Below are 14,900 nucleotides of genomic sequence, written 5' to 3' on the forward strand. Positions count from 1 at the left end.
ACTATGTACCCACAAAAATTACAAAACATTAAATATTTTTTTAATTTTTAAAATAAATTTTGTGTGTATTTAAGGCATACAACATAAGATACATATATAGTAAAATGGTTATTATAATAGAACAAATTAGCATATCTATCATCTCACGTAGTTATGCATTTCCCCCAACACCCTTCTACTTGTGGCAAGGGTAGCTACAATACACTCATTTAGCAAAATCCTGAATATAAGACACTATTCTTAGCTATAGTCCTCATGTTGTACATTAGATCCTTATCATGTTGTACATTATTATTATTTTTTTTAATAGAGGCTTCTTCAAATCATCCAGTCACCCCTCAGGAGCTTAGGGACTCATTAAAAGAGGGAAAAAATGGATTCACAAAAATATTGCATTTACTACTGGGTGCCAAAGACGGGATACAGGACACGTACCTCTGGCAGAGATTAGTGGGCCTGATCTGTCAGTGAGGGTTGGGGAGGTGGGGAAACTTGGCACAGGCTTCTAGAACAGGGAAAACTTCAGTAGGAAAGGGGGATGGCATTTGATTTCCTTGGCTGGAGTGGAAGGGTGTTTTCAGCTTGAAAGGGGAGAAGGTTGGAAAATTATAGTTACTATGTTGCTATGGAGTTTATGGGACTATATTCTATAAATGTGCAGCTTTGGGAAATTTTGAGCAAGAAAGTGTGACTTAAGTCATGTTTTAGGAAAAGTAATCTTATGGTTCTGCAAAGACTGGAACAGATGGGCAAATACCAGGTTGCTGATTGGAGGAGACTGGCATTATGACAGTTACCAGAGGTAATGAGGGCCTGAACTGTCTTTCAGGTGACAGATAAAGGTTACACTCCCGATAGTGGATGTTTGGGAATTAACTGCATTTCCTGTCAGGAAGTGTTGCATACCAGTATTAGAGATATATATGCATGTATCACATATGCACCTGTATGACTGTGTGTAGCATATAAGATCTATGAATGAAGAAAGAATTCATTTTCCTTTTTTGCATGTACACTAAAGCACTCTCCATTGAAAGTGGACTTGAATAAATTGTATTGTTTACAATAAATACTCATTTGGCATTATCATTCAAGACACAGATGGCTCCATATTTTCATTCATTTTATTGCAGTAGTTTTGCTTTTTTTTTTAATTGAAAGCAAACTTTTTCTTATGACTCATGAATCTTAATCTTTGTGATGATGAAAATCAGCAATAGTGTTTGAATGGCAATTTTCTTGGGAGAAAAATGTTAGACAACTAAGTATTTTTTTAATTAGAAATACCTATCTAATTATGATAATATTCCATGAATTGGAGTAAAAACCATACTGCTGCATAGTTTAATAGGAAATCTGGAAGCAATTACTTTGGAATCCTCTAGATTTGACCAAGGCTCTCCTCTATTATCCAACCCCCCCCCGCCCCCGCCTCCTCCCCCACCCCCCACCCCCACACAGACAGGGAGAAAAAGAAATGCCAGCTTCATGAGTGGTGCATAGCTCCCTCAGCAGCTTGCCTGCATCTTGGTAATAGCCCTGTCTTCATTCTTTCCTGTGACTCTCATGCAGGAGCCTCTCTCTTAGTCCTCTCTGTCTCCCCACAGTGCCTCACTGGGCACATTGCAAGCTGAGCACTTAACATTTTTGCTAAATGAATGAATGGACATTGAATCATGAACTAAGCTGTCACTTTTCTTCAGGGATTCAGCTTCCTCATGTATAAAATTAAGGACTGATTCTACAATTCTATATGGTTCAATAATATTAGGGTTTCATAAAACTAGAAGATGTATCACCTCTTACTACTTTTGAATAAAAGCAATAATGAAAACCCTACGGTTTAACTCTCATCAGGAAATAATGAGCTTTTCCACATAGAACGGAGAAGGCAAGGTAAAGATACAATTACAGTTGAATTTGCATGTTTTCTTAGAATACTAATTTCTCTCTTTTTCCCTCTCACTATCAAAAATGAAGTCACCTATAGCCCCAGAGAATTCTTTATTCCTGTCAATGTAACCCCCCTCATGGTGCTGTTTCAATAAGCTATAGAAAAGTAGTTCGTGGGCCCAGTAAATACATTTTACACAGTCCTAGAATTAGTGCCAATTTGTCATGGGAACTCAGTTCTTCAGATGTTTAATTCACTATGTCCACACAGTGCTAAAAGGAGTGTTATGCAAATACTGAAATAAGCCATGGAAAGTCAGGAAACATTCCATGACTCTAGCTTAGGTCTTAGGATGCCCATTCTGGTCTCCGACACCATAACTTGGGCTTCCTCTACACTAATTTTATTTACGGGCTTCCTGAAATTACTGTATATAAGATACATCACTGAAAGCCAACAGCTATCAAGAATTCTAGCCATGGTGCAGAGAAAAGGGTGCAGCTTACTTCAGGTAAGGTACGTGTGTAAATTCATCCCAAGCTGAAGAGATGGGATCCCCCATGAACCTCTATTCCACCACAGATGCCAGTAGAGTACTGACTCCTTGAGTGAGTGAATGAGTAACTGGTATTCTGCTACCTGAACAGCAATGATAACTCCAACATGACAGCCAAAAGAAGGACAGAATTTGCATTTGTATTGACAGCCATATCGTCAGCCTTATGGACAAGACTCCAGAAAGAAATAATAGAGAATCAGTCTGGTTAAACTTATCTGAACTTTGCTCTCATACATTAAAATTGAAAGAATATTGATGCTTGACCAAACCCTACAAATGCCAGTCTAATAGGCATGCACACTCATTTGGCCTCATTTATTCAACCCTGATCTGCTGCCTTAGTAAAATGTTAACAACACTGGCAATAACTAGTTGAAGCTTATTTTATGCTCAGAATAATGTCAGGCACCTGAATTGCATATCAAGTTCTTGAAATCAGGATATAAAGTCTTCAGCCACAGCATTACTGGGGACCATAAATAAGAGAAATACAGGGATGAATGCATAATTCAAAGGCAACAAGCTTATTCTTCTGAAATAAAAATTCATTGAAGAGTTTCTAGGTTCTGAGAATAGCTTTAAGTTTATAGCTCATTAAGGTTTCCAGATGCTCTCTTCATATCAAGTTTGTATACACCATTTCAGGGGTCTGTCTACATGCAAGGCACAGATACAAAATGAAATAAAGTATTGATAAGTATAAATGTAGCACAAAGTATACAAAAACATGGAAAAGGAGCAAGTTTAGGCATGCTAACACCATTTAAAATCATTCCTATTCATCAGAATTCCATATTTGCCTTCCTTCTCTTTGTATTCTTGTATAAAGAATAGCCTTAAAGGTGGACCACTACATAGTATGTAAGTTTTATTGTATTAAAACATATCCTTATTGATTTTTTTTTTTACTTTCTCCATTTCTAGTAAGTTTTAGAAATAAGTCTCAGCACTTTTAAATGGAATAATTTTAACAATAAAATTGTAAGGGTTATTCTAGTGATCAATTCTTTGTTAAATGTAAATGCTCAATAATTCTATTCTCAAGTAAAAATAAAAAATCCATTGAGAATGTTTTCTATTTAAGGATTTTATATATTATAAATATTGAATGGTAAAATATGAATGCTAAAATATAAAGAATGGAAATTGTTAATCTATAATATTAAATTCAACTCTCAACCAGATGATCACTATTGAATTATGTGCCAAGACACTTAACATTTTAATCACTTTCCCCCAAAAGACAAAATAAATGCCAGGAAGCCTCTCCATCCCCTGTAAAGCTGTAAGTAATCCTAATCAGCTCTTCTGTTTCACCCCAGAAGCTATCAACAAAAATTAACTGAGGAGGAAAACAGTAGATAGTTAAGACACATTCAGAAGTCGGGCTTATTAACTTGTTAATACTATCTCCTCTTTAGGCAAATATGTGACAATTAACTTTATAAACTAATAAACATACAGCAATAACTAAGGAAAAAACATTAGCTTTGTTTCTTAATTTGATTCCTGTTTTCCAGCATGTGTTTTCCCCCTTTCCAGCTGTCTCACTGGCTTGCAGATTTCAACAGTGAGGGTACAACCTGAAAATGTCATTCCACTGTAGTCCACAGCTTCCAGAATGCTCTGGGAATCATTGAGAACATCATCTAGAATATCTTTGTCCCTTAAAATAAATTTGTTTAATAGGTCAAAGCCATTTGAAAGAAAGCCTTGGCTACTGACACTCTCCTATGCAAGATGTTTATTAGGGATTTGTCTGATATCCAGGGCTGACTCATTTGTAAATGATACAAATCTGAGGATACCAGAATTTCTCAAACTAGGTTGCTTGTGAACAGTTTTCTTAGTTTTATGTTTCTGTGTCAATAAAAATCTTAAAAAGAATAAAACTTCCGGATATATACCATTGATATGAGAATCATTCAAAGTGCTTGTTAATAATGCAGATTTTGGGGTCCAGCCTTAACTAAGAGAATCAGAAGCTCTGGGGCGGGGTCCAGGGAGCAGGCATTTTTAACAAGTTCCCCAGGTGATTATAAATCACACTTAATCTTGAGAACCATTGATCTAGGCAACCAGTCCATACCAACAATCCCACAGGTGACAAAGTATGTGCAGGCAGATGTTTCATAGAAGTTGGAACAGAAAGGGGGTGGAAGAACAGCCTCACTCAGACACACATGAGAGCTGAACTGAAGATAACCTACACTCCACGCCTCGCAGTTTGCAAGAGTTCTTGCTTGGACCCTGTGATTGCATGCATCAGTCTGTAGCAGGAGTTCATTAGCAGTAAGTATACTAATAAATACCAATGAAAGATGTTCTGTTCCCAGTTCCAGCCATAATTGGATTAGATGCCTATTTATTGAAGATTGCAGTAACACTGCAACTCTGACCTTAATTTCCAAATTTTTACAAAGTTGCCAAGGCAATTTCTCATTAAAATGGGAAATTGAGGACTAATTGCCAGCAGTTTTAGTTAAGTGTGAGATCTGACTATCTTAAACCCCGCAAATAGAGAATTTCAATACATTTTGATATATCATACTTAGGCAAACAGGCATTCCCTGTGCTGCTTAGTAAAACTTAGTGAACCAAATTAAACAAGGAAATTGACCAGAGGCTCCATCCTTCCACTCTGAAGCACAACATGAGGAATTTTGTTTCAGAAAAACAATATCATTAATCCTTTTAAATTAGTATATTGTTAATTTTATTGTACAGGCCTTGCCTTTCTCATATCAATTTATAAGATTATTTTGGTTTTTATACTTGATGAGCCCGACAAACTTAAATCTGGTTTTACATCTATATATGTTTAGAAATATTTTCTTTCATTAAAGGATGAGATTTCAGCTCAAGAAAAGAGGCCCATCATTCTAATACGGACCAGGCTGTTTTATGAGCAGTGAGCTTCCAGTTACAGTTTTTAAGGAGATACCAATGACATTTGTCAGTAAAGCCAGATAGGGCTTCTTCTATCAGGAGGGAACTTGGGCAAGATCAGCTATAAAATCTTGTTCAACCGGGACATGAAATTGTGTTCCAAACTTTTGCCACTCAGGAACCAGGATTTGCCTACCCAGTTTGAGGTAGCAACGCAAGCACTGACTTCATGAAGGAACACTCATGTACGTATGTACATGGTCTTTGAATCCCCAACAACTTCTCAATTATAGGTTGAGATTAATTTGTCATTGGTTCTGTGTTTTTTCTCCATAAATCTCATGACAGTTTCCACCACCTCTTCCCCTCCCACATCTTCTCAGATCCATCAACTCTAATCTGCTTAGATTTACACGAGTCCCCAACCTCTCTAATCAAACCTTTCTTTACCTCTGAGCCAAGCATTGCTGATTCAACACAAGTAGTTGCGCATGGTTTAGAATATTTATACCTTGTTTCTGGAGTCAAGGTATAAATATTCTGAATGGAAAACCATGAAGCGCATTTTGGAATTTTTCCTGGGTGTGTCAATGCCTATTCCCAAATTATCCGACTGTTTAACAAAATCAAACAGGTGTGCAGTGAGCACATGCCATCCTCCTCAATGACATTATAGCTTGATGAACAGAGCACCAAGTAATATCTGAAAATCATTGTATAACCTTCAGCAAATTTCTGCTTCTCTTGATACGGTATCAATATCTACGGAAATATTCCCTCCATTTCTGTTTTACTAGCACAAACAGGTGGTTCTCAACTACGGCTGCACGTTAGCAGAATCACATGGAGGGATTTTTTTAAAAAACGTCCACTGGAGGCTGGCCCCGATGGCTCACGCCTGTAATTCCAGCTCTTTGGGAGGCCAAGGCGGGTGGACCACTTGAGCCTAAGAGTGTGAGACCAGCTTGGGCAACATATTGAGAACCCAACAAAAAATTTAAAAATTAGCCTGGCATAGTGGAGCCTGCCTGTGGTCGTAGGTGCTCAGGAGGCTAAGGTAGGAGGATCACTTGAGCCTGAGAGGTTGAGGCTGCAGTGAGTTGTGATAGTGCCACCGCACTCCAGCCTGGGCAACAGAGCAAGACCCTGTCTCAACAACAACAAAAATGCAAGCCCCTGAAGTGAATTATCACACCTGGGTGATAGGTACCTGTGGACTTATACAATTCTCTCTACTTTGTGTACATTTGACAGGTTTCATAATTAAAAGTTTAAATTAAAAAAATTTAAAATACTGGTGCTTGAGCTATATCGCAAATCAATTAGATATGAAGCTCTGGAGAGTGGGACCCAGCAACAGTATCGTTCAGTATTCCCCAAGTGATTTTTAGGAGTAAGTGGAGTTGAGAAACAGGTAAATGAAGACTAAAGCACATAATTAAATTGAATGTTAAGAATTCCTCAAAAGAGAGAGGCTATAAAAATAAATATTGATAACAAGCACTTATTTATATCTTTTTAAAAATTACCTGAAGATAGAAGCCACTGCCTGACACATGCATGTGCCCATTCTCTGCGAAGTGAGTCGATTTTGAACAGGCTGGGTTTGCTTGGCACTGCCTGCCATCAGATTGTTGATTCTCACACTCTAGGGGAAACCTATTACTGTAGCTGGCTACCCAATTCATAGTAATGTGTCAATAAAATGCTGGCGTATTTCACAACAGGCTTAAAGAACTCATCACACGTTAAATATCGTGACTAGAATTTCAACAACTCTTCAAACACCTAAAAGAAAAAAATATCATTTGTGGTTTTATTCCAAGTTTCCTTGTGATATGGAGAACTTACACACGAGCACTTGTGGTTATCTCAGATGATGAATAATAGAACGTTCCAGCAGGTACTTTTTGATGAAACAGATAAAAATATTTGAAAAATTAGAGGAGCCAGTAGGAAATGTCTAAGTGAATATAACCTGACATTTTATGAATTGGATCTAGCGATTTTCCCCAGGTGTTTTCAGGTATTGGGATACTGCTACTTCATGGTACCTGACCCAGGGAACCTCTGTTTTCACTAAGAGCTAAAATTTGCTGAGAATAACTTTCACCATCCCCAGAACCCTGCAAGGTGGAATCTATTATTACCCTTACTTTCAAAACAGGTCAATGAGGCAGAAGCAGCTTCAACGAGGTGCTCAGGGTTACACAGGTGTGACTATCAGAGCCACAATGCAAGCTCAGGTGGCCTGACTTCTGAGCTAGTCCTATAAAGCCTCTAACTAGACAGTCAAATAAATACATACACACAGATATTCAGTTAAATCATACGAAATTGCCAATATTCAACTGTTTTGACTTTTAGAGCAGGAAATTTAGAGTACAATTATATACTGCAATGAAAACATATTGCACTGGCTACAAAGAAGAGAAACAGAATTAAGGAGAGACTATATCTACTACTAAGGACACATTAAAGAACAGAAGAAGTTTTCTAAAAAGTCACCAATTTAGAAAGAATATGCAGGTTGCTTATAGTCTAAGAAGCTACTAAAAGAACTTAAAGCAAGTGCTAATAAACCTGTAATTATTGTTGTTAACTTTTATTTACCCCTGCTGTGTGCCACACAGTGTTTTAAGGGGTTCGTGTGCACATTATCTCTTTGTTCTTCACAGTTCCATGAAGTAGGAACTATAATTATCCATAATTTACAAGTGATTAAAAAAACTGAGGCAGCTGAGAGGTTGAGTAGCTTGTCTCAGGCCTCATATTTGGTGAGTAGTAGAATCAGACAATTTTAATTTGGAGTCCATGCTCTTAACCATGATGCTAAACTGCCCCTATACAATTACATAGGTTCCCTTGGAATTTCCTCTACAGAAAAGGGGATATTAATTTCAAAAAGCTGTGCCCCAGGTGGGATCGTTGTATAAACATGTATCCATTTGACCAGGAAGAGCATTCTACAAGTTAAGAGTTTGAGGAAAAGGCCAAAGGTGGATAGTCTCATCCACCAGTAGATCTTGCCGGCTCTACCTTCAGGACATACCCAGAACCAGCCACTTCTCACTGCACCCGCCTCTGGCACGTTGGTGCCAACCATCACCATCTCCTGTCTGGGTTCCTGCAACACTTCAGCACATTTGTCTCTGCTGCTACCCTGAGACCTCTATAGTCACTCTCCAAACAGAAGATACTGTCAGCCTGGTAAAACATAAACCAGGTCACGTCACTCTTGTTCAAAGCCTCCGGGGGCCATGTTATTAGAGGGATACCAGTATAAAATTGAAGAGTTAGCTTTCTCAGGATTGGGATTAGACACAGGAAGGAAATTTGGAAGAAAGTAAATCTAAGGGAATGGTGGATATGTGATAAAAATGTGACATAGTGATATGCAGCATATATTGCTTCCCTCCAACTATGGAACTGATGTAGGCAGGACCTCCCAATCACCCTAAGAAAAACCCTATTCCTCACTCCTGAGGCAACCCCGGTGATATCAGTAGGGCTCCTCTTCCACCACACACCCAGAGATGAGAGGGAAGAATAGTAAAGCCACCCCTCCCCAAATGCTACTTGGCCACTGTTAACGTCGGGGGAATTTAATGAGCGTTTATATTCTGTGGACAAAAGAAAATGTGACAGGATCGAAGCAGGGCCCTCTTGGCTTCTGTGCACGAACAATGGCAATGACCACTACAGTGGAAAATGTCAGATCTTCTGAAGCAGAAGTGTCTAGGCTAATGTTATTTTTCATATCAACAGTTGCCATGGTGATATTTATAAAGATTTAGCCACCATCAAGCAGTGAATACTTTTAAAGGGCTGTTGGAGGCGAAGACATCGCAATCCACCCTTCATCCTCAAAAATCACTCTCATCTCACTTGCTCCCATGACACGGCTCACTTCCTTTGATTGCGCTTGGCATGCCCACTAAAGATGAGTTTTAGATTCTGTCATTTCAGGACTGAAGCCTGTGCTGTGTCTTTCCATTCGGTCTGCATTAAGGTTTATTCAGCGATTCACAGTGCCCTTTCAAACATCACCAGGTCATTCCTTCTTCTGTCTCATTCCCAGCCTCTTCCTCCACCAGGGCACCCAAGTTCCAGGGCCTCTCATCCTCTAGTCACCTTCTGGAGGGGGCATTCGTGTGTGTTGACCATTGCCAACTTTATGCAACCTCCATACTTGGAGAAAACATCAGGAGATAGTGAGTTGGTAGAGGTATATCTCAGCCACTCCCCCTGCTCCGCTCTGCTAGACTGTAAGCTCTGTGAGGACAGCGGGTCTCTTTTACTCATATTTGTATTTTTCAGAATAAGTAGCATGGTATGTTGGCCCTAAAGGAGCTGAAAAACATCCTAGCACAAGGTAGTAGAGAGCTTAGTGAATGAAACCACTAATCCCCAGTCATGCAAATTAGAAACCCAGGCCTCTCCTGGACACCGTACTCTCCCTAACCCCCTTGTCAGATCTGTCACCAAGTCCGCTGTACTTCACCTTAAATAATCTCTGGGCTCTGTCCACATCTCCTCCACCCCAGCCCAACATCCCATCCTGAAATAGTTTCTTCTCAGGTTTCTAATCCAGCTTCCCGGGACGTGAGTGAGCACTCAGAAAACAGACAGAGGTGATGCTGTCACCACTGCCTCGAACTTTCCCATCCCGTTGTTCTCAGGTGAGAACAACACTCTCAAATGCAGCCTCAATACTGAATGTGCTCCCTTCCTCCACTCCCGTCCACCCAGCCATCTTTCCATTCCTCTTTTACAGCTTAACTAGGTCACAAAAACTCAGCAAGGGCTCTGGTAGCACGAGTCCCTCTGCTTCCAGCATGTCATCTATGCGTTTGTGTGTGTGACGATTCCACGAACCACTATCTCCCTTCACTAGATGCAAGTCCCTATAGGGAATTTGGGTTGCTTCCACTCACCACTGTGTCCCCAACCTGCACAGCGCCTGGCATGTAAGAGACACTCAGTGAATATTTACAACACATAAATGCTGATGGACTGTCATTATTGCAACCAGGCAGTACATAATGGTTGGGTTTCAGCCTGCACAGTTGGTAGCCAGAGACTCACCACTTCTGCTGGATACAAAGGAAAAAAGCAAACAAACAGACAAAAAATCAACAAGGCTTTTCGGATGTTGGACATTTAAGTGAAGCTTGCAATGGACACTCAAATATTTATCAATATCCTTTGCAAACATGGATTGAGCAGCTACTCTGGGTAGGGGACAAGCCAGAGCTGCTGACAGCACATTGTCTTCCGGGAACCAAAACCTTAATTTTCCCTCCTGGTGCTGCTGGAGTAGGAATGTTTGGGGCTGAAATGCTGCCACAGGAGGCGGGAGAATGACTCAACTATTCTTCAATTCAGAGGATCAGCCTCTAAACTTTGATACTGATTCACATTTGCTCCCTGGATGCCAGTGATTAATCTCATTAGGAAATTTAGAGGGCAGAAAAATAAGCGGCATTTGTACAGCAATCCATGATGGACTGAGAGAAACCCTGAGAGACAATGGGTTTCTCTGTCTGCCCATGGACCAGTGTGGGGGACACAGCAGGAAACATGGAGTCCACAGACCTGCCCTCTGCCCCACTTCTCCCTCCCAGCTCCCTGACCTTGGCTTGGGTTACATTGCCTCATCTCCTCTAAACGGTGTGACTAAACCTGCTTCAAGGATCATCGAGAGGATTAAATGAAATAATTCATGAAAAAAGCACTCGCTAAGCTCTCAATGCCATATAATGATGTGTCACAGTGATAACGGGGGCTCACAATAATACCACACAGCCACTCTGTCTCTGCCAGCGCAGCGGGGGGCCTCTGGGGTCTCCCTCCTTCCTCTCACCTCTGTGGACACTTAGCTGCAAAAGCTGAGGAGGAAGGCGGTTGGAGAGCCAACCCATTTGACAAAGTGAAGGATGTGGCTCTTGACCGTCGGGAGGTGTGCTGAGCTCATAAATCCATTTCCCAGAAGACCTGGGACGAAGCAGCCAGGAACTCTGATTAGTGGGTCTGCTGGGTCTGCAGACTTGATAATGTTGCCTGATAGAAAGGGGTAAGTGCAGGAAATGGCATCTGCTCTGAGGTTAACAGGGCTCAGATATTTAAATAAGCATGGAAAAATAGATGTCAACATGTGGGCTTTTCCTAACATGCTTTTTTCTCGTCTTGTAGCACACACAATTCAAAAGTTTAAAAATTGCTCAAAACACTTGTTTTTTTGTTTCTTTGTTTTGTTTGTTTTGTTTTGTTGAGACAGGGTCTTACTCTCTTGCCCAGACGGGAGTGCAGTGGTGGGATTTTAGCACACCCCAACCCTCCGCCTCCCAGGCTCAAGCGATTCTCCCACCTCAGCCTCCCAAGTAGCTGGGATTACAGGAGCCACTACCACCTGGCTAATTTTTGTATTTTTAGTAGAGACGGGGTTTTGCCATGTTAGCCAGGCTGGTCTCGATCTCCTGACCTCAAATGATCCACCCGCCTCGGCCTCCGAAAGTGCTGGGATTCCAGGCATCAGCCCCTGTGCCCAGGCATTCAAAACTTGCTAAAGCATTTACTTGAGAAGTTTTCTCAAGAACACACGCCTCATTATTTGGAATCATTTTTAAAAATTGCAAATATTCATGATGTTGGAGATGGACTGGTTTTTGGAAGGAGCCAAAATGATTTAGCACTGGGCTAATGAATAAAGGAATCAGTGGGGTCAGATCCACTGAGCACCAAAATAAAACAAAACCCTGAGTTGTAACCATAAACAAACTCAACTAAATTCTTTACAATAATTCCATGTACTAGTTTGGAGGGACTTCAAAAAGTAGTTCCAACAAGATTTTGAACCACGGAACCATCTTCACTCACAATAGCAACTAATTTATTGAGCACTTAGTATGTGCCAGGCACTTTGCAAGTATTTGACATACATTCTGTCATTTAAGTTTCAGAAAACCTGCTAGTCTTTTATACCCATCTTACAGAAGAGAAGGTAAGTGACTTATCTGAGGTTACAACCAGGTAAATCGTAGAACTACACTTATCAGCATGGATTTTTACTTGCAAGAAGACAACAGGCCTTTGAAAGAATGCACTCTGATATACTTGTTCAATGGTTGAGCTTCTTTTCATCAATGCAGAAACAGAACACTGTGACAGATGTGAGGACTTACTGGAGTTTGGGCTCAAACCACTACAGGGATGTACAAGTGTATCCCGATTCCTAGAGGAACAACTTACAAAGACCCTTTTAAATGGGAAGCCGAAATGAGCCTAATAAACACTTAGAAATAGGCGACAGATAAGGACATTGGTATCTAGACACCATTATGCCTTTGTGGAGAGTGAATGTCAATAGTATCCAGAATAGTAATATATTTATTTAGGTATGTAGAAGCTGCATGGCCTGGGTGTTAGGAGGTGAGCCTGGGCAGTCAGAGTTGAGTTTAAATCTGCCTCTGAACGTTGCTGGCTGCGGATTAAGTTATTTAACCTTCAAGGCCTCAGTGTCTTCACTGCAAAATGGAAATGACCACATTACCCACTTCATGGGGTTATTTCAGCATCAAATGTATTAAGCTCTTCCAATTGTGTCTAACACATAGTAAGCACATACCAGTTAGCTACTATCATTAATACTTAAGTAAAAAATACATTAATTTTCCTAAGAGTCATTATCTAGAAGAGGGCATAACAGGACAAACATTCATATTCTACAAGTGTACTTAGTCCTTAACATCAGTGTTGTAATTCAATTAGGCTACATCAAGTATGAGTTTTTTTTAACATTATGAGTATTTTCCTTGCCAACATTACACAGTGTCTGGAATTAATTAAGTGATTGTTACTAAAGTGAAGTGTCCAGGATCGTTTCTGTATAAGCTCTCAAAAAAGAATAATTTGGCATGTGCTCCTTACTGAAGATGAATAAACATTTTTTTTTCCCGTAGAGGACGTTTTGATCTTCAAAATATTTGGCTACAGTTTTACTTTTATAAAGTTGAACAGTTACTCCAAAGTTGCAGACCAAGAAAACAGATGATAGAGGTTTTGACAGTGAAATGTCGTTTTATCATTAAGTCTTGACTTATTAAAAGTTCTGTTTACAAATAAATGGAGAAGGGAAGTTTCTCAGATTTCTTAATTTGGAACACAGACCTTTAGCAAAGAGAGAATGACAAAGGGAGTGTCTACCTTAACTGTAGGAAGTCCTTACTTCTCCACCCGCCTTGCAAGGACAGGGAAATCTTACACTGGAGCTGTGAACACCCAGCTAACCCAACAGCCACTTGAGATAGGATGCTAAAGGCAGAGCTTCATAGCAGCAATACAAAAAATGGCGATTTACTGTAATTGAAACACTGTAGTTTGTCCATACTTTAAGCATATCATGGATTAATTAGGCTCTTGTCCAATCACGTGGGACACCAAGAAGTGAAACGATCTTACTAAAGGAAAATATCTTCTGAGTTCCGAATAATCATTCCACAAATGAACTTATAGATGTTTTTATAAGCTCATAATTATTTGATGTAATTTGAAACCCTCTTGCAGTACATATCAATCATACATTTACTTGTTTACCTCCCTAGAAAAAAATCTACAAAGGCTAAACAAAATTATGGATGGTTTAATTACTATTTCAGATTCTTTGTACATAATCCAAATAAAATCTTTTTCATCTACCACATAATTGACAGTCTTCCTAGTAAGACCAGAAAAAAAATTGGTATACTATACCTATACTATGACCTTAGTTACTATATTTAAAATGTCTGCCTTTATGCACTCTGTAGAATGAGCATGTTATTTAGCCTTCCTTCATATGATTCTTCTTTTCATTATATTTTGATCTTTGGCTCAGTTACTATGACACCATCCAGATGTGAAAATATATCTCTATTGACTTTACACAACACACCCTTTCCCAGTATGATTTCCTTTTCCAACAAGTCCTCTCAAAATTTGTTTGCTGGATTAGGTTTTTCTCCAACTATGACTTACAAAAATGCTAAAAGTAATCTAAGGTGTTTGTATAAAAGGATGATATAAAAATGGAAATAGCACAAGAGCTGATTAAAGCTAAACCTAAAATTAGATGGGTTCCCTTGATTAATGGCATAGCAACGGCCTGATGAGTGATGGGTGAAGAACAGCCATAATTGACACTAATCTAGATTCAGTAACTTTAAAAGTGAAGAACTCTCATCTCTACCATAAAATTTATTTTTAAGAACAAGCTCCCTCAGGGATACATATAGAAAGTCTAAACGATTTTGGCAGTACAATCAACTTGATAAGAGCAACTTTTTAATTTTAACTTTTTCAAACTTAATTCACTCTGCAGGAAGAGACAACTGGCTATGAACTAAGTCAAAGCCTCAGGTAAAGTACAAGTTCATCTAGATAGGGGAATTAAGCATGCAGATCCTAAAATTCCTAGAGAACACCGCAGGATGCCTGCTGCACCATTCACCACACCATTCTGAAAATCGACATTTGTTCAGGTACGTTGATCAGGAAGGGGAACATTTGCACATTTATTGA

At 39.5% G+C, this 14,900-nt stretch overlaps 1 protein-coding gene across 32 annotated transcripts in view; it reads right to left on the minus strand.

Moving 5' to 3' along the window:
* The window catches only part of EPB41L3 (erythrocyte membrane protein band 4.1 like 3), a 243,717-nt gene that overhangs the window by 151,349 nt on the left and 77,468 nt on the right, over positions 1 to 14,900 (minus strand). The gene's annotated exons all lie outside the window — the stretch shown is intronic.

Source organism: Cebus imitator, unplaced genomic scaffold, assembly GCF_001604975.1.
Source record: "Cebus imitator isolate Cc_AM_T3 unplaced genomic scaffold, Cebus_imitator-1.0 Scaffold162, whole genome shotgun sequence".
In the NCBI taxonomy this organism is placed as follows: domain Eukaryota; kingdom Metazoa; phylum Chordata; class Mammalia; order Primates; family Cebidae; genus Cebus; species Cebus imitator.